Raw genomic sequence first — 21,337 nt, 5'->3', positions numbered from 1 at the left:
ATTAAATAGTACCTAAAGTTAAAAATGAACCATTACAAAGAATACACTTGACTAAAACAATGGATTGTGTTATCTGATTCAGATTTTTTTTTTTATTATTTGAGTGACGCGTTGGGATTAGCTTAGATTTACTGCTTTTCATTCGGGAAAATCTTTTACAGGGAGAAATGAAAACATATTGCAACTCCTTGGGTCATAATTTTGACTTTGTTTTACGGTCTATAAACTTGCTCGTGGCGTTAAATAGTCAGTGGACATTGAAAACAGTTTTCGTGTCAAATAAAATGTTTTCCAATTATTTTAATTTTAATTTTATAGCCTATAAAAAAAAGTATTACTTTTATGATCAACGATTCAAATTGCAATGCAATTGTGTAATGATTTATTTTATTTTTCGGTTTTTTTTATTTTTTTTTGTATTCGTATTTGCGAGAATTTTAGTTTATTAGCGTTACGTTAATATTTACTATTTAACAATAATTATTATTATACCGATAAAAATTGTACTTGGCAAACAATTCAGAGCTTATAAATAAAAAAAAACTAATCTTAAAATATTAAAAACAAATAAAAGAGTATTAAAATTAAAAAGCATGGAAAATATTAATCTACAGTTATCAGTCAATAATGTATTCTCACCATGGAAAATAATTAAATGTGTGCAATAATGCTTAAAGATAGTAAATTTATACTTAAATTAACACCCGAATGAACGAATGAATTAATATTTTTAAGCCGATTCACATGTGAAATTACCTTCATAGAATGGATAGTTCTTATTGAGGAATAAATATATTACATTGAATTGTATAATATTATCGTGTTGTCTTTCTAAAAGAAACATTATTTTCGTAAGAACCTCTATAAATGGGTAGTAGAGGACGTCTGTTTTAAACTAAATCATCAAAATATTTAAAATTAAATAATAAAACTATTTAGAAATATATTTTAATGTTTTTTATACAAATCATTTTTGAAAAAAAAAGTATTAAAATTAAAAAGCTTGTCCACATTTTTAATTTAACCATTGTAGAATTTTACTGAGTGCATATTATTATATAGTTGTTATTTTATCTTTTAAATATTATATTATTTTTAGGTAAATTTATTATTTTCTATGTTTAAATGTACCTATTATTTAATTAACTATTAGTATCAAAATGTATTCTTGGTAAACAATAAAATGTTGCTTATGAATATTTTATCTTCGTAAATTGAAATAAATTTAACTGTCAAAGACAATATGTTGCCTTAATGTAAAAATATTCATATATCATTGTAATGAAGACAATTTTCAATTGCCTTGCCAATTGATGTATACCGCAATCATGACGAAAGCAATTACGTTGATAATGATAATACGTTAATTTTATTATAAAATATAAATTAATTTGATATGTCTCGCTAATGACACGGAATTTCGTATATATATGAGTAATAAGTGCTGCACCGAACAGTCATCATATCGTTTATGAATTATCCGTCGACGTATAAGCCGAGAATAATGTGTTTTGATGTGACATTAAATACGTTAAGCTAAATATAGAACACTGGAACTGGGCTACATAAAATAGCTACACATATTATTCTTCTTATTATTATTATAGTGGCGAATCGCTGCTATACAGCGTAACAACTACGCCGGACATAAAAGGTGGGGCCCGGAAGCTAAATATCGAATGTCTGGACTATAATAATATTTTTCCTCCAAAAATTCTTATCTACATAAAACTGTAAAAGACATAAAATATTATAAAACCATGAGCTCGCGTCTTATTTGTATTGAATATATTTAGTATTATGATGATAATATATGCATCCGATACAACGTTCTTATATTTCCGATAATCGGGAAATACTCAAATAAATCGTTGCGCTAAAACGTCATCACAATAATAATTATATTACGGTGGTCTTACGATTACGGTATCGTGTTCTAATATTTTAATACAATGTAATATAATCTGAGTGCGTTTGAGAGGATTTCGGCGTTAAACACTACAATGCATTCGTGATATCATGTTAACGACTCGACAGAATCCTCTTGAAACATACAACATATGTATGTGAAATATCTATCTTAGAAGCGGTCTTAACATGAAATGTTTTACTCAAGACTCGACTCAAAAAATGTTTAACATGACGTACATATAAATTATAATTAAACAGACCTTATTATAATACATTCTGTAAAACTTCACGAATGACGATTTGATATTGCAGAAACGCCAGAAACACAGTTATTTCTGTTTGATTTCAGAAAATTTACCGACGAATAGCACGAAAAGACGCTAACCCAGTTGAACGTTAGTTTCCAATATAGTTTTAGAGTTATTATGATTTAATCCGTATTATTTTATGTGAAATAAAAAAATTGTTGGACTCCTGTCGTCGATATATAATTTCGATAAAAATAGCCGAGACAGAAATCGCTGTGTTTTGGTAGTGTCAGATGTTTCAATGCGTCACGTTTTGAAATCATTTTTACGAGAAATGGTTCTATATTGATCGTTTTCCAGTTTTTTCACTCGATAATAACAACGACAGGTGAAATTAATGAATATATAAATTAATTAATTTTTAGACCGTAAAAACCAAGAGTTCGTACCCTTAAACAGTAAGACCAAATTAGACATTTAGACAGAAAAACTGGAACTTTAAGTTCTTGTCAGACAGCATCCGTGTCACTTATATGCAATAAACTTAAACGTTCCAGTGTATATAAATAATTCTAAGCATTAAGCCCTGCAGTATACGGTATATAAAAGCCATAGTCCATTTCATTTTAATAATCGACTATTTGTTCAAATTTTAAATTCAATCTTTTATAATATAAAAGTGTTTTGTATAGGTATTTTGCGTGTTGGTATATTATAAAATGGTAGCAAGTTTAATTTATTTTTTTTGTATAATTATGTCATAAATCGAATAGCACGAGATCTCATAACTTTATTTTTAGCTTGATAAAACTTCTTAGGGATACACTCAAGAGCTTAAATTTTATTTACAGAGATGACGTGTATGTAAAAGCAATTTTCAAATCATGATTGATGTATGAACAATTTAAAACCACTTAGAAATCTTGAAAGGTGTTGAAAACACTATAGAAACTAAAATAATGTATACCTAACAAATATTTAATAAAACATTTAATTTTTCCCAGTCATGGCTTAAAACACATTCAGATTAACAAAACCAGATGATTGGTATTGTATCCACTTATTACATTTTTTATTGGTCAATTTTTACCGTGAAATATTGTAAATTTGTATTCATCCTTTTAAAGGTGTAGAAATATTTTTGATTATTGAAATATTATTTACTGTAGTTATAACATCATTTTTTGGTCTTGTTAAATTATATTTTAGATACATAAATCACTTACATATTAAACCAAAAAGTAAATATAAATAATCATCGTTATTCTGCTAAATCGTTTTAAATTACAAATCGTATAAGGTTCAGATATAAACGTCAGTTCATTTCAAGGTAATGATACATAATATTAAAAGTCAACTATGAAAACTAGTTCTGAGAAACGAAGTTGCCACATGGTATTATCATTTTGATACACTTTACTAAAACTAAACATTGAAATTTTCAATAAATAGACTAATATTCGAAGAACTTCTTCTTGTGATTTAACAACACCCTGAAATTATTTCCTTATTGAACTATATTTTTCACCAGTAGGTGAATGTACAATCAATGGAAATAAAAGTTTTATGACGCTTTTAAATAACTTTAAATTTAATTTACTTCTCTTAAAAGTAATTGTTCAAGATATAATTTCAATGTTAATATACCTTATCCTTCAATCATTTAGAGCCTATAAAAAATACAAAGAAATATTATTTTCGTTCCAGTCGTTCAGATTTTTTAAACTGTTAAACAATTCATCTTATATTTTCTGGCACATCAATTGAATTTATTGCACTTTTTAGGGTAACAAAAATCATATTAAATACACATATAGCGTAAATAGCTTCTTCGTTGTAGTGTTATTTATTATCTATTGAAATATCACCCATATACGTTAAACTTGAGCTCGTTTATTTTTTCAATTCGTGCGATTTAGATAACCGTTTTAGTATAAAAACATATGGGTTACTTGATCTTTTTTATTAAGTTTAAAATATAGATGCAAGACATAATCATGTTTCTACATTAGAATCAATACGCCGGTATAATAAATTAATAATAGTTAACATAATGTGTGAGAGCGTATTGTATATTAATAAAAAAATATATATAAACATTATTAATGCCGTTGTTGTTGTTACTTTGTTATACGCGCGTATAGAAACTTCCATTTAAGTCGTTGTTTTTAAACAAGAATAAAACGGATATATGCGGTATTAATATTGTGTTAACTTTATATTATGCAAATAATGTTGAAGCGAGTGCTTAATGGATGACGACGATGACGACGATGATGATGAAGGTAGCAGTGACGGACGACAACGAGACCGTATATTTACAGAGAATCACCTCCGTCACCATCGTAAAATAATAATTTATTATACGTATGTTATGTAATAATATAATATGACATAAATACGTCTATTAATTAATATTAATGCCCTCCGTTTAGTTAAATGGTACCAGCTCGACATTTTTTTACAATGATTATAATTGTATTTATCTTCAGAAACTTACTCCTACGGTATTAGTAATAAATATTATTGCTTACAGCAATATTCTTCTATTTAATTGTTTTCAGTCGCCAATCTCCATATTATAATATTTAAATGTGAGAAAAACGAGTGATTGCACGCATACTATATTATAGACTTCTAGAATTATGTACATATCTTGCACCACTGCATTGACAGCAGACTAAAAAGTATGCATGTAGATAGCGTTGAGGAAAACATACCATACTATAGTACAATAATATACGATGATAAATAATTTGACGATTCATATGAACACTTTGAAATGAGTAAAGGCACGATCGGCTAACACTACGTTAGCACCACCCAACATCGACCGAGACAGTTGACGCGTGCTAAGAAAAAATAATGTTCACAGTAATTATTTTTCGTGGAATTACTACGGCGCCTCAGTCTCTCCCACTGTCTGTTTAATTATTCATCTTTGTCATTGTTTCCTTTTTGTACTGTGTTGTTCTCTCCCCGCCACTTCGTCTCGTCACAATATATTTTTCTCTTTTAGATATTTCCCGAAATCTTCAAAAACCAGGAAGGGTTTGTAACAAAAAATAAAAAAAATAGAAAAAATAGAAAACTAGTACATCTTTATAATATATAAGCTAATACAAAATTATGAAAACAAATTTTATAGCAAATCTTTATTCATAGTTTTACATTCTATATATTATAATATATTATACCATATATTAATACTGTTGTTAAAAGTCATACATATTTTGTATATATATGTGTGGGTGTCTGTACATAGTGGTGTACGTATACATTGAGACGAAAAAAACCGTTGATCATCACATAAATATTTAATTTTACCACAATACCTGACAATCGAATTTGTTATAAATTATAATTTGTGGAAGTATTCACGACTTTTTATTAACAAATCACCATTAGATAAACGTTTCTACATAATATGTGGGAATAATATAATGCAGGATTAATAAATTAAATTATATTTGATGTATTTCCTGTTGAGTCTTGTTTTTAAATTAAATCCAGTTCATGGTATTCGGACAGAACAGTTAAAAATAAAAACAAAAAAATAATAAAACTACCTGCCTAATTAAATTTGTATTAAGTCTGCGGACCGCCTGAGATTTATTATAGCATTAATTTCAGCAAGCTGTATACCCTATTTTGGATTCAAGAATCACATTGCAGTGAACATGGGGACAGAAATAACTGTCAAAATGTTAAACGCGTGTTCTTCGTTTCAATTGAAAAAAAAACATTTCTTGGGATTAGCATAAAAATGGTGGAAGTTTAATATCGTGGGTGATCTGTTTACGTATAACATGTCGTCAATAATAGATTTTACATTAAATTTAATTATGCAAAATATTATTATATACTGCGGAGGGAGAGAGAGATTCGTACATTTTTAATTATTCCGGAAGTCGACGTTTAAATCAATATACGTAGCATATCGTCTGTACAAACGTAATCCGTTATCAACGTACATTGGTTATGTATTATTATAATAAATTTAGCTTTGAGGTGAAAATCGATGACGGACGTTGATGATATTATTTTTAACAATTAATTACTTTAAACTTTTATGGTATATAGATGTTAAAATTAAAATATCTTCAAAATTATATATTATTTTAATAATGACGCACAATTTGTGCACTACACTAGGTGATTAATTTTTCCAAGTACGGTGTTATTTTCAGAAACCCATACTAGAATTTAATTAATTAAGTTTGGTGATTAAAAATATTATATTAACGCTCACGCGATTACGATATTATATTATAGTGTGTTCGAAGCACACCACTATCGGCATGTCGCTTTCAAGGAAACAACTTTGAGTAAAATAATTTTTTTTTATATATATATAATAGCACGTGACAAAAAATCTTATTGGTTCAAATTTATATGTAAAACAAATCGCTTTGATCTTTTTCAAAATAGGAATGTATACCCATACACGGTCAGTCAATGGGTTTCCATGGCAACTCATATCCGCTTGGCTATACGAAGCAACAGATATATAGATACGTCGCATACGTTTTAGTATGATATATATTTTTTTTATTATGGTACCTATACGTACACGAAAAGCATAGCATAGGGTATCTAATGCCGTTTGTTCTTTACACAAACCGATCTCATGTCACATGACTTCCATTCGCTTAGCGGTGGAGTGGGAGGGCGGGTAGTTCGGTCTTTACACGAAAACACCAAACTTAATTTTCTCTATAAATAATGAATAAACGTATTGGAAATAAAGTTATTAAAATATAAATGAGGCGCTAAAGCAAATAAGACGGAGTGGAAATCGCTATGATGGTAATCAGTTTTGATATTTTTCTTCGTACCTACTAAAACAAAATATCTTATAGAATGTCTTGATGATGTTACAACAGGTATTTATTTCTTAACAATTTTATAAATTGCAAATTTAATACTTCATAAATGATGAAATATGAAATATTTACTAAATTATTTTAATTAAACATTGATTTATCTCACACGTTCAGAATGGTTGCTTTTCTTTTATATATTCGTGTCTAACCGCTAAAAAAAAATGATAACACGAACAGATAATCATAGGTGAATCGTTCTTATTTGCAGTAATCATCTTTGTAACCAAACCAACGGCAAAAAAATCAATATTACGGTTTTATATTTCAGACTTCAAACGTACGCACATCGAACATGTGTACCTACATCGAATGAAAAAATGTTTTTAAAAAGTATTTTACCGCGGAACTATGACACCTTGCTCAAATTCGTATTATAATATAAAACAAAACAATAAAACGGACCTCCGCGGGAACTTGTCACAATAACCGTATCAAATATTAAAATTTGTAGTGATCGTTTGACGAAGGCCACCACACACTTCGTGTGTCGTGCAGCTCTCAAAAGGGGGCGGCGGCGTACTATAATATTGTGCGCTGTGGAAAACGTCAAGCACCGTCGTATATTGCGGTGGTTTTCACTATACATGAATAAAATACTGACGTGTCAGCTTATCTGATTAACGTGCAATGTGCGCGATTTATTTTGACGACTTAACGTGAGTGACGTCTATTAACAGCTGCAGTGTGAGGGAAGGTGAAAAATGCGTGTAATATTATAATATTATCGGTAAAAGAAATATAACGGGCGAAAACTGTATAAATATAAGTACAACTCGATATTATAGACGATAAGACGCGTGTCGCGCGCGTTTATATTATTCTGAACTATGATGATCGAGTTCTACGAAATCGAGTTATATGATTTAATGTTCGATAAACGGTCGAGTTCAATAATAATGATATAATATTCCAGCGAGGTATATAAAAAAAAAAAAACGAGAAAAAGCTCATTTACTTAAAACGAAAATGTGCACGCTAAAACGATATCGCCGATATGATATTACGCAAGAGAGAAATATGTTAAATCTAGTTTTAAAACGTTTTTATTTTATTACTAAGTGTGTTTGTTTGTTATTTCTAAATCAACATCCAATGTATATTCAATCAACACAGGGTACACTTGACATGCTTGTCATAAATGGATTCATATACGAAACGAACTTAACAGATCGTATATATATATATATTATAATCGGAAGTCAGAATGGCAACGTTGTATAGCATTGGATACTATTATGCAAATGTGGTGTGCCAGACCACAATCTATAACAAATAAACAGCAAATAATTGATCCAAAAAGTATTTCAAATTTATCATAACGCAATTCTTATTATATAATAAAATATTATTATTGTTATTATTATACAAAATAGTAAATACCTATTGGGCTACTTATATCGTTTTCATGATTTTTTTTTTTTATGATGTTTAGTGTATACACTATATAGTATATTGTATATGAACACATATCTAAACGTTGTAAAACTATAATTTATAGTAATGCACAGAAGACATTTGTTTAAATATTATTATTTTTGATTTCTTTGACGAACCTTAACGTTTGGTCGACCGTTTTTTACTTGTACATAAAAAGGAGTAAATAATTTAATTTTAAATGTTATAAATTCGTCATACTTATTTTTTTTTTGTATACATCGAACACTGAACAAGTGCAAATATTATATGACTCAGAACATAGTTTGGATTTATTTATATTATTCGTTATTTGATCTGAATTCAATCATCACACCAAGTAAAATAAAAAGTTACTTTACACTATTTTTCGTAAGAAAAATAACTAATCGGGTTTTTAAACTTTGTATAAAGAACAAATCACGTATGTATGAAGACAAATCTAAAAATACGTTTCAATCCAATTTACTTTTTCCTTTCATATTTTCAGTATTCAATTATACGTCTATTAATATCTACTAAACAAATAATTAAACTTCTCTTATATTAAACATTTATAATTTTAAAGTATAATATAATTGAGTTTATAATGAATTAACTTTTAAATTATATAATATATGTGTAATAATATTATATTGTTAGACTATTTGCTAATAGTTTGTGTATTAACGTATACATATAAATATATTCATATTTATGCTTTTTGTATTATAAACTCTATTAAAAAACTACATATATGTATACGTATAATATATTAAAATAAATAAATTAAAAACTATAAATATAATGCAGCTAAGATACTTATTGTATTATCTAAAAAATCTTAATAGCATAACATTTTATTTAAAATTACATGAGGTAGGTATTCAACGAATAATATATTATTTTTTCTTAGGTTATGGCTAACGATTATCATACTTTTAGAGTTGGGGACTATATATGATTATTTTTACTACACAATGATATTAAAAGACAAAACAAAAGAGACTAATCAAAATTTGAAAAAGAAAAAGTATCAAAGTAACATAATACCAACAGGCTCGACAACGTGGTTATAAATCTCTTAAACTGAAACCACCTTTTTATTTTTTCAAAATAAAAGTTATTTATTAAACGAATATTCTTCTCTTTTTTCTATTTAGAGGTATATACCTAGTACCTAATATGTCAATCGTGTTATTACGATACAAATTATCAAAATATTTATTCACGAACCCTTACTTTATGACCGCCAGTTTTATGCATTTCATATAATATATTGTTCGATAAACCTATGCTGTCTGTTACAAGCCGTACAGGGTAATAGTATAAAATAAACGGTTGACAGATTTCCTTGACCAATTTTTTACTTGTCGTAAAAAAAAAACATTATGCCATTGGAAACACGCAATGGATACATTTTAATAAACAGCGACATTTTTATGAAACATTATTTAAAATAAAAATTTACTTTTGGTTGATAGTAATTTTATACGATGTCTATTACGTATTAATGTATTATTAAATAAAGCATGGTGGTGGTATATTCTGGCCTGAAATGTAGGTATAAAGAAATTAATGACCGGAATAAATTCAACAACGGGAAGTGATATATTCTGAGGATTATAAAATCCCCTATATGGTTTATGTTCGATTTCAAATTATGGCCTACTACTATAGGTACAAATCGCATATATAGGTTGAGTATGAACTTAACGGGATTTATGTGAAATTCCTGTATCGTCTTTTGAAACATTGATATAGTGCTTTAAAAAGAGTTAGGCAGGTGTAAATGTCTATAAATTGTATGTAATTTATTATGTACAGAACCGTCATCGTCGTTTAAAAGTATATGGAATCAAAGTTTCAAACACAATTACGTTTTCCCCAATAAAGAAGTTGTAAAAAAATCAAACACTGAAACACCAAATTCATAATAATTATGTACAGTTTTATGGTTGACATAAATTTTTAGTATGACGATTTATAAATTTATTATTAGGTACCTTAATAGTTTATTTGCCTTATAAGTATAAAAAAACAACCTCACTAAAAAAATATTAGGCCTCGTAAAAGTCAGTTTCAAATATTTTTCATTTTTTTTTTTCTTTATGCAAGTTTCATAGGACTTCGATTTTCATAACTTTATTTCCAGACGTTGTAATAAACATAAAACATACTAAGTATTTGAAAATATATTTTCTGAATGTATTTAAAATAAATTATAAAAGAGAGGATGTATAGGTAACTGCTCTGCTAAAAAGTAGAAGTCCTATGCACCTTGTTATTGAATAGGTCTTTTAATTTAGTTTTAGTTATTTTTTGTAATAATTAATTACAATTTTATACATGTTTATTTATATTTTAAAATACATTTTTGGATAATTAAAGTATATGTTCGTGTGCATTTGTTTGGTTTTAGATTTTAGTTCAATAATATGACTATAGGTCAACATCAATTATTTTATGAAATACGACGTCTGCAGCATCAATTATAATAATAATTGTAGCAATGTTGAATACAATTTTATATAAATTACATAAATAGTAATAGTAAATTTAAGAGTCCGTATTTCACATAATTTAATAATAATCAACCATTTTTATTTCAAGTTAATACCGCAGAAAAAAAATTGTTTTTTAAGACTTTAGTGTTAACATATCTCTTCTGAAATGACTTTAAAATTGGCAAACAAATTTCTGTAACGAAATAGAATCGCACCGATTGTGTTTAAAATTTCCAATTGATACATACGTCATTTGAAACTTTTAAAGCATTTTTACTGTAAAAAAGTTTTACAGAAAATCACTTCGTTGTAAAACTGATAGCTGCGAACGCAGTCCCGTGCAGAAGTGAAAAAATATCAGCAAATGTATAAATCGATATTATACTATTAAAGGTATATTTCTATACTAATAAACAATACGATTTTGTTCTTGTCGGAACTTTTGTGTGCACTAAGAATATTCACATCAAACAAAAATTTAAACGACGATTCGTCAAAATACATTTAATTATACATATAAATAAAGGAACAACTACAAGTATTGCCTTCGACTTTTCTTAATGAAATGTAGTGCAAAACCACATAATATTCAAGTCAATACAACAAGTTCAAGATACTGAAATCGTGATCATTAATAAACAAACGGAATAATATACTGAATTAAAGCGGGATTTCACGCGAGTTCAAAGAGAAATTTCCTTTATGATATTAATTGGATATTGTCGTTTATGCATCGTGATCAGAATTAGTAAAATTATACAATAAATGTCTATTGTTATTATCCGGCGTATTAAAAAAAAAAAATAAAACTACTATTATATCAACATTTCACAATATCGATGACTGTCGCGCAATTATACTTAATTAATCGAGGTGGTTGTCGATTTGTGAAAAATAACAAATATTTATATTATATTATATACCTTACCTACATCTAGAGTTAAACACGTTCGTACAACACAGCTATAGGAAACCAAATATTTGGGTGCTCAATACAAATACTAATTAGTTTTAGATTTAATGAACGCACACATATATCTTACTCAATCTGGAATCGTGGTGAGGGTTGTTCGTACAACATTTGGGTTCCTTTTCTCATCACTCAGCACTTAGGAATAATTTAAATTCTCTACAGATATCTCGGGGTTTGTTATTTATGTCAAACTTTCAAAAGTGTTTAAGATTGGTAACATGATATTTAGATAATTGTTTAGGTAATAATTAAACTACATTGCATATCATTACATATTCAATTGCTTCTAAATCAATTGAAAACAATATAGGATATTATTTATATTTAAGATTTTTAACTTGGTAAGTGATTTTTCATTGGTAAAAAATTACAAACATATATACATTTTTTTCTGTCCGGTGAACGCGTTGAGAAAAAATATTATTTAATTAAAACTTATTAAAATTATTACTTACTATGAATATTAAGGGACAAATATATTAATTTTTATGCTTGGTTTCTATTGAAAAAATATTAAAATCATATGCCAACATTGAATTAACGAAATTCATATAAAGTTGATCTATAATGTTGCATAGAGGCAAAGTAGATTTATTATAGGTGGTATTATGGTTCCGCCATAATAAAAATGTATTTTAGTAAACACGAAAAGAACAGTAATTTAAATTTATTCGTTAATTTAATCCTAATGAAAAAATAATATATACTTTCGCCTGAAGTACTAAAATAAGATTATATGTATCGCTCAGTCTGATACTAATTATATTATTATTATAAAAGTCAAATGAAGCATTGTTGCAAACTATACTTCTTAATATTATATTATAAATAAATCCAATTGGTAATTAGTGAAATAGAATATTTTCATAATCACAATATTAGCTAGTTCATTCATCATCAGAAACGAATAGGTATTTAAATAACTTTATCATTTATTTTTCAATTATTGTATCTTATGCGGTCATAAATAAAGCTGATACGATTTTTGATATATTTATAATCTGTCAGTGTTAAATCGTACCGCCCTAGTTCGTTAAAACTTGAATTTCTTATTAATATAAATGTTGGTACTTAAAAAAAAAAATGTTTTTTGTTTAAATGTCATTAAAAGGATGAAATCCCATTGTATTTAAGACTATCAACTAAGTGGAAACAATTACTTCACGATTCTTATCACTACCGCTTATCCTCGTCTTTTGAATGAAGTTACGAAGTAGATAACCTACTTTATATAGTATACACTATAACTAAACTGTGATACTTCAATATACGTAATTATGTTATAAAATATACATCGCACGTATGGTTGCGGATAAGGTATTAGAATCAGTTATTTCTTTCGAGACCAACTTATTATTCTTGAGGTTTTTAAATATATATATAATTTTTTTAAAACCTATTTAGATACCTATATCGTTTAATATTCATCATCGATTAGCAATGTTTATCATACAATCAGTTTAACCATAAATCGTTGAATATAAATATTGTTCGAAATTATTAAACGAAAACGTATCCGAAATTTATTATTCTCGGTTCGAATTAAAGAATGTCAGAGAAACAGTTTTCTAGAAATTATTTTTCAGCTTCACGTTGTTGACTTAAACGTTTAATTCTTCAATACAACCTAATTTGTCCTAACTCAAATTTCATGAACATTACCCAACCCGAGATCACTGTTGAAATAACATTATTTCGTTATATTCTACTCGAAGAAAATTATTAATACCGACCAGTGTTCTCGTACAACGTGAAAACTTAAACCAGCTTATAAATTTAAACTTTACCCAAACTGATCCAACCTTACGGTCATTCGCATGATATGAATTACTATATTTAAATACTATCTATGTTGGAAATACAATAAAGGTAAATATAATATTTTTTAATTATCAAGTCACTGGCCTATTACAATTCATATTATTTTGATTTCGTATAAAATTCTAAGCATAACACATCACGTATGATTAAAATTAATTAATAAATCCACCAGCTGATAAACGACGGTGTGAAAATCCTAGTGGAAAACTTTATAATAAACATCATACCACCCACGCGATGTCTAGTGAAAATTTGAGTATTGTAACGATGTGTAACGATATAGAAAGTTGTCAAGACACGTGTGCTATGTGCGTATGTGCCGCGGCGGTAAGAGTGGATTTTTTGTCGTTGTTTTCTTCGTGGTTGGCAGTCACCCAGTTGGACTTGGCGGAAGGGACATACTTTTTAAAATTAAATCGTGCGCGTGAGAAACAACTCGACGATATAATATTGGTTAGTCGAAATCCACAACCGACGACTTACATGCTCAGTAAAATCTGAACAGAACGCATTAAGGTACTTGAAATATCGCACATAAAGTAGTAACACTATTAAAAATTTTTTGATCGGAATCTCCAGGATCTATGTACTATAGTGGCTATAGCACGAGGGCCGGATATAGACACATTAGCGCGTTTTAACTATTTTATTTTTTTTTTGTGCCGGAAATAGAAAAAAATCTAAAAACTTAAATTATTCAATCGTGATAATATTATAGTCTAAAAAACAATAGAATATTATACAGTTATTGTATTTTTTTAACACAGCATTCAACAGGCATTTATGTTTTACGAAAGAAAATATGAGTTGTGATAATAGTATACACTTTGTTGGTCTTTAAAATACATAATGTATTTACATTATTTCAGTTATTATTTTATCCGTTGTCTAATATATTATTTAAGTTGTATTTTATTTGTATAACTATATTGCGTCTTCGGTATATTAATAAAACATTCCAATTAAAGAAAAAAAACGTCTTGGCAAATGTAGAAAAAATAATATTAAAATATTTTATTTATACATAAATAGTAATAATATGTATTATATGTAATAAATTGTTAAACGACATATTACTGTAACTGAATTAGGAATAAGTAAAATCAATTTAAGAATAAGCATGCATATTTCTCACATTATATGCATTTTTCAATTGTTTATATTTAATATGAAACACATTAGCTGCAATACAGAACATATACATTTAAATTTATGCTTAAAAAAGCATACAAAAAACAATTTTCGATATAATTTAAAAAATAAATATAACAAAATTAGCAATCTAATTAATGTCAGTAATGACATTTTTAAATAGGTCAAAAAGATTGGAATTTTAATATGAAGTTTCCTCATAATTTGTTGTAACTGGAATTCAAAAATAAATCATTAATGTACTTTACTTCAGGATAATTATTTTTTTTTTTTAAACCATTTGATTTTTTTAAATTTGAACGAAAATTAGATATTTAAATGAAAAATAACGATTTTAGTTATTTTGTTATAATTAAAATATTATTCTTGGGGACTTACGTCCTCGTTTCGTGGAACATTATACTAATATTATTACATTTTAAATACAAAATGATATAATCAAAACACAAAGATTAATTTTAAAATATTGCCTACTTATACCTCGAACCTATTCGTGGTAAGTTTGTTATGACTAAAAAGTTAATAACAATAATACGTGATATAAATATATTGTATTATAATAATTTAATAAATTAAATATTTTTTCACAAATTATGGTGCATACGGTTCGTATACATAAATTAGCTACATTTTAATAATAATGAGACTTAAGTAAAAGAATCTTCCAATGATAAAACGTTGTGCATATTAAAATAAATTATTATAATATAAATATAATATATCTTAAAAATACACATATAGTTAGTTATACAATACATTACATAGTATATTATCGTCTGACACTCTGACAGACGGTCTTCGCTCGGAATCGTTTTTTCTGTTAATGTTAATAATGATTTATCATTAAATTCAACTTTAAACACATATATTATTACAGTGGTTTATTTAATATATGAGGTAAACTCAATGATTATTGTATAGCAAAGCTGTTACCTACTTTCCTCATTTGTTTTATCATTTTTATAATACATAACAAGTTAAGTATATTAAATTAGATACGAAATATTTTAAAATGTAGCATAGATAAAAAAAAAAATAAATAAAAATATAGATATCTGAAAAAAAATATTTTGATTTATAAGTGTATAGAAGACGGAAGGACGTCATACTATTATTTAAATGTTGAATTGAAAAATAACCTACATAGTAGCATCTCTTTATTTGTTTTCATAAAACATGAACAATCACCTCACGGCTCGCACGTTTCCTACCAAGCAATTTTTCGTAAAGGTACTTATTGAAAGAAAAATAAATACGAAATATTGTTGTCTCTAGTAATGTGACGTTATTACTCAAAGGAAAACATGACTGTGATTTATAGAAACAAAATTGAATGTTTTGACGAGAAGATGGAAGAGGAAAATGTGATTTTAATGTGTGCCAAATATGAAAGTTTTGAGATAAGAAAATGCTTGACGCTGCAGATGTTCAAAAAAGATTAAGTTTATAGTTAACTTCGTTAACAAAACATATTATATTTTGGAAATATGAATTTGAAAGAACTTTTTATTACCTATACTCACTAAAATTGTATGCACAAATAGTATAGCAAAAATAGGTTCTGCTAAGTCAAAAAAATATTTTATGCATACTTTATAAGAAATATTTTTTTTGAAAAATGATAATTAGTATGAGAAAAGTTTAATTTAAAATAAATAGTAGTAACGAAGAATTTTTAATATAAATATAATTTATCAGACTTTAAACAATTTAATTAGAACATTTTAGAAAATTGTATATTATTTTTTTTAGTTTTTTCGTGTTAGATACTTATTTAACTTATTATAATCGTTAAAATGTTTTATTTGCAGATAAAATACTCGACAGTATAATATTATATTTGTAATATAACATTAGTAATATATTTATTTATTTTTTTAATTTTTAACATATGTATCACTAATATTAAACAATCTCAAAACAATATATTTTAACAAAATGTAAAACATAAAAACATAACGTTAGTCAAATTGTATAACGTTCACATAAAAAGTATTACAGAAAAAAAATGTTTCAATCAGCAATTATTACCTAGATTAACACTTCAAAGAGATACATGAAAGTTGTTACGGTTAAAAGTCAAGTAAGAACTTGTATGTATTATACTATTATATATTTTATTAACTAGTTTAATCTTTTAACTGAAATTCCCATTAGTAAATAACAAGTTTCAACATTTTGTATCTTAATTAAAACGAAATGAGTACACATACAGCATTAACTATATATATAATATTTTTAGTTAGGTATTAAATAAATTGTAGTGACTAAAATTAAAGAAATAAAAGTATTATGGTACTACGAATAAACCTATCGTTTTCATATATGTAAATTTAAATAAGTAACTTCATTAAACATAATTGTATTTAATGTGTAATATATATATACTTAAAGTATAGGCAAATAAAAATAAAAATAAATTGAATAAGTTAAGTAAATGCATGCCATATAATTGGTTAAATCAAAAATATCAAACCAGTGTTTTATTTTTTATTAAATTATTATATTTATAATCGATATTACAAAGTTATAAAATAAGTGAATTTGATTAGAGAAGAAAAACAAATGATCTTAAAGTATATGATATATTTAAAAATTCCGAAAATAAATATTTTAAACAACTTACATTATTAAAGAAAAATAGGGGTAAGCATGCTTAGCATCCTGTATAATATTTGGATAAAAACTTACTTTATACAAGACATTTCAAATTTTACATCACATAATCGCGGTTGGAATCACATAAGTACTACTTAAACCTTAAGTACCTACCATTTTTGTGAAATATATTTTAAAAACTATTATAATATTTAAAAAGTAGCGAATATTTATTTTTAATTAATTTTCTAATAAATGTAATATATGGTGAAAAATATTTAAACATAATAGGAATAGCATAATGTACCATGATACGCTTTACAAACATAAACTATTTATATTCATTATTTTTTATGACTAAGGTAGCATAATGGCATAATTTAAGAGAAGTATTTTGAATAAGAAATGATTAAAATTATTACTACTGTATTCGGACATAAGATATTATAATGGTTTTAAAAAATATAGGTATAAATTGATAGTCAGTCAATACAATAAAATGTTATAATTTAAGAATAATGTTTTCATTTCAATAGTAACTATTTATTTCTATTCCAATAAAATACATTTAGAAAAATTTTAAGAGATATAAAGTTTTACAAAAACATACAAATGTCTCTACCTATTATGATTACCTGAATATTAATGGTATATCCTGTTAGTAAATAAGAAACACTAGAGTATATTGAAGATTCTTTTTTTAAATACAAGATGCATAATAATTTTATATAATTATCATTTATACTCATACTATAAATTATTTTGTAAGGGGAAGTCATTTTTAAATACATTTACTGAATCGGTGTTTTTGATTCTATGATGTGTTAGAAAAAAAACTATTTATTTTTAAATTATTTGAGCTTTACTCTTATATATTTATTTTCCTGTTAAAGTGATCTACTCAGTTGAAAACCACAAAAGTTTTAATCTAGCATCTCCCGGAGAAGATTTTAAATTGAACATAGATAGAACTATTAGTGTAATATTTGAACGCGAAGTAATATAGACAAGCACATGATGTCAAATATCTCGACCATTTATGTGAAATCAAAATGTTGTTTAGAAACGTATTTCGAATAGAATTCTTAAATATTATTGTTATTCTAAGACTGGTCTAAACTTTAATGACTAAATATTAAATTTACAGTTTGCATATTACATTAAGTACATCAATAGTGCGATATATTCTGTAAAAAATATAAAAAAATAAAAATCTAACACTTTTATGTGTTTGAGTAATAATCTTAAAATTACGTTTTTAAAATTTTAAAACTAGAATAGGTATATATATTTATTTGAAATAAATAAAAATCATATTGAATTATATACTTATAAAATCTTTAGAAACATTACATTTTTTGTTATTTATAATGAAATACTAATTTGATGTTAATTATACCGATTGAGGAAATAACTTTTCATATCACTTTCTGGGTTAATTTAGTTTCATAATTAAAAAAATAATATTCATCTATTCATTATATTATATGCAAATACTTAGTTGGTTTTTACTAAAAATATTGAATTAAACGATTAAAGAAATATTATATACCTACTTTTTTTTTCCTTTAGAAATATTTGTTTCACAGTTATATAGCTTTTTAAATTATAAAATATCATATTTAAATTGAAATGGAAAATGGAAAAACCCAAACAAAGGTATAGCAAGTTTTTAATTATTTATAACATACAAATATACAAATCTTTTGAAAATCACTATTAGCTAAATTAAAAATCGTATTTGTACATAAAATATATTTGTTTAGAGTTATGTAAATAATTTAATACAAATTTTCAAGTACCAAAACATATCATTTAGTAGATTATAATATTATATGTATATCCAACAACGTTTATTTAGTTTGAGAAAATAAATTAAAATACGTTTATTTATAAAATGAGAGTTGATTTTATTTTTGTTTAAAAATATGTGAGTTTAGGTATTTGTCATTATATACATTTATAATACCTGCTTTTTACGAATGATTGTTTCATTAAAATAATAATATTTGTATATTTATAATAATTACAGAGACAGAAAATGTGTACCAAATATCTGTTTACTGTAAATTTAAATTTATATTAAAATATAATTATGTTTTCTGTTTTTGATTATAGTTAGATAAAATATGATGTATTGAATAAAAGCAAACAAAAAAATTATGATATAATGACCAAATCAATTAAAACTATTAAAATATAATCTATAGGTAATGTTTTCAAATTATTTCGTCCAACAGTTGTTTACCATTAGACAAAAATTGTATACGTATACATACATGAATTAACAGTTTGTAAGCCAAGAAAAATACACGAAAGCGTGTTGTAAACGCACCAAATCTGCGTGTTAAAAACTAATATAAAATAACTCTGTAGATAATAATAAACATCTTATCAAATTCATATACTAAAAAAAATTTCAATTTTCAAAAAATTTTGTCAAATTACTTAATAACAGTATTCGATTATATTTTGTGCGGCGTAGAGATGATTATAATATATACCTAACATATGCATTATTATAGTATCTACTAAATAATATGCAATAACTGCGGGACATATTATGTACCTACGCTATATTTTTCCAAATCATATATCTAATTGTTTAATCGATCATACATATCTGGCATTTTTATTTGTAAGTATATTATATTATCTAATACAATATTGTTATTAATGTTGTTTAACGGTCGAAAATTTACTATAGAAAAATTAATTTTTATTAACGATTGTCTTATAATACGCTGATAAAGTATATTATAATCAAAAACCAGCCGTTGGGTAGGACGTGTATCGCGTTTATCCGACACAAAACATTATATCACAGTACTTATGCAAATGTATGCGACCTTTTCGTCCCCCCCCCCCCAAAAAAATGGTAACAGTCACCAAAAACCCTGTCGGACTAAATATTTCCACGGTGCGTTTGAATTATGTGTATGTTTATTATTATTACTTTTTTTTTGTTCGTTATCGTAACAAATTTATCATTGTTGTTTTTGGTTTTACGTTAAGAAAATCAAATATTGTCGTAACCTTTAATCCGGAAAGCGGTTGTCTCAAAATGTGGTCGGCGTTTCCATATTTACGACGTTGTTAAATCCGATTTCGTTTTTTTTTTTCCTTCAGCTAAGATTTTTATTATTATTGTAAAATAATATTATTATCGAAAAAAAAAAACAAAAACAAAGCACGTGTGCCACAAACAAACTCTCTCTCATGTAGTCACACACAAACACACATACACATATACATACACATACAAGCATACACGCGCATATAAATACACGCACACCGTTCACACCGGATTCGCGGCGCAGCAACCGCGTCCGCGCGATACCGCGTTTGATCGACTACTAGAGTATATTCCTACAACGGCTGCTATAATAATATTACTATTACGGCGGCAGCGTCGTCGTCGTCGTCGTCGTCATCAGCGGCGGCAGCGGCGGTTGTTCTCCGAAAGTAGCGTCGACTTTCGTGCAACGGACGTGTACACGAGTTATAAATATTATATTATGTTAGTGGGTATGATATTTAAATCGTTATCGACTTACCAGTCCGATGTTACGAACCGTTCGAACCGAAATTCTAAATAGATTCGTATTGATTATTGATCAATTTATTTATTTTTTTAAATAATATAAACTGCATTTTCAAGTCTATCCGAACCCCAATTCTGAGTAAAATATTATGAATTGGGTTTAATATCAATCATCGGCGAACTTGACAATAACACTTTATCAATAATATTACCTATAATTATTTGACAGTCATCGATTATTTCATGTAGGCACTGCAGGTAACATTTGTACCATTACCATTTGCTATAATTTTTATGATAATCGT

The 21,337-nt window shown here is 26.4% G+C and overlaps 1 protein-coding gene across 5 annotated transcripts in view; it reads right to left on the bottom strand.

Annotated features, from left to right (window-relative positions):
- The window catches only part of LOC132930863 (eye-specific diacylglycerol kinase-like), a 148,250-nt gene extending 127,400 nt beyond the window's left edge, over positions 1-20,850 (bottom strand). For 4 of the 5 annotated variants that reach the window (XM_060996949.1, XM_060996948.1, XM_060996950.1 and 1 more), the window contains exon 1: positions 20,525-20,850. The gene's annotated coding sequence lies outside the window, so the exon portion shown is untranslated. The remainder of the gene's footprint in view (positions 1-20,524) is intronic. The other variant, XM_060996952.1, reaches the window with a different exon arrangement.
- Positions 20,851-21,337: the final 487 nt, after the last annotated feature.

Source organism: Rhopalosiphum padi, chromosome 4 (genome assembly GCF_020882245.1).
Source record: "Rhopalosiphum padi isolate XX-2018 chromosome 4, ASM2088224v1, whole genome shotgun sequence".
Lineage (NCBI taxonomy): Eukaryota > Metazoa > Arthropoda > Insecta > Hemiptera > Aphididae > Rhopalosiphum > Rhopalosiphum padi.
The sequence above is the reverse complement of the archived record's forward strand: the minus strand, read 5'-3'. Positions and strand labels throughout refer to the sequence as shown.